Consider the following 1,113-nt stretch of genomic DNA (forward strand, 5'->3'; position numbering starts at 1 on the left):
GCGCCGAGGGGCAGCGGCCGAGCAGGCGGCCCCTGAGCTCGGGGGGACGCGGGAGGCGGCGGCGCGGCAGGGCGGAGCGCGGCGCCGGGGCCCGGCCCGGTTCCCCGCCCGGCGGCGGGGAGGGGGGACTCSACCGCCCGCCCCCCTCCCCCAATTCACCGTCCGGGCCGGCGGGAGCGGCCAGAGCTGCCTGCGGGGAAGGGCTCGGCCCGGGCCGGGAAGGGCCCTGAGGTCACCGAACCCCCCCCACCCCCGGGAGTCCGTCCCGTCCCGGCTCCGATTTTGTCGCACTAAAAGTGTCCTGTCCCCTGTCACCCCTCCCTGCCCTCCCGCCGTGTTCTCCCCGCCCCGGTGACACCTGTGGGAGGGACCGCCCGGGCCCGGTGGGCATCTCTGACCCTGCTCCGTGAGGGGCCGCGCACCGGGCACAGGGTCCCCCGGAACCCCCGGGAGGATCCGGGTGTTGGGGCACCGGGCAGAGGGTTCCCCGGTTCTCCCCGGGATCGGCGGGGCCGGGGTGGGGTGGGTTGTGTTGTCCTGCACCGCTGACACCCGGAGCAGAGGTGGTGACACATCATGTGCCAGGCGGAATCCCGGTGGATGAAGGATGCCCCCGGGAGCTCTCGGTAGGCACCGAAGGCCTCAAACTTTTGTAGGCGAAAGTGAAGGCGCGAGAATTGTTTCGGAAAACTCCTTCAAGGAAACTTGGTTCCAGCTCCCCAACGGCTGAACCCCCCTGCCCTCCGCCCCGTGCTCCCGGGAGGGCGGCGGGAGCACACCTTCCCACCCCGGCTGCGGATCATGAGCTCCTAGGGATGGAAAGTCACGAGAGGGACTGGGAGCTGCTCTGGTTCCACGGGGTGGCCTGACGGCCCGGAGATGACCTAACACTGCAGAATCAAACTGGGCCCAGTCAAGGCCAGTTGACTGGGAAGAGCCCCCGGCAGCCGGGACCGGGTTGGAAGCAAAGCGAGTCCCAAACTGAGTGTGTCCCGTCACAGATTTATGTTCTTTTGCAAAGACACTCTGGAGCCAGGCCGGGATCTTTTGGCATCCAACTGACCTGGAAGCAGCTCTTAGGTTTGGTTTTCTTTTTTTTTTTTGCCGGGATCT

This window comes from Malurus melanocephalus, unplaced genomic scaffold (assembly GCF_030028575.1).
Source record: "Malurus melanocephalus ecotype Western Australia unplaced genomic scaffold, MMel_1.1 scaffold_318, whole genome shotgun sequence".
Taxonomy (NCBI): domain Eukaryota; kingdom Metazoa; phylum Chordata; class Aves; order Passeriformes; family Maluridae; genus Malurus; species Malurus melanocephalus.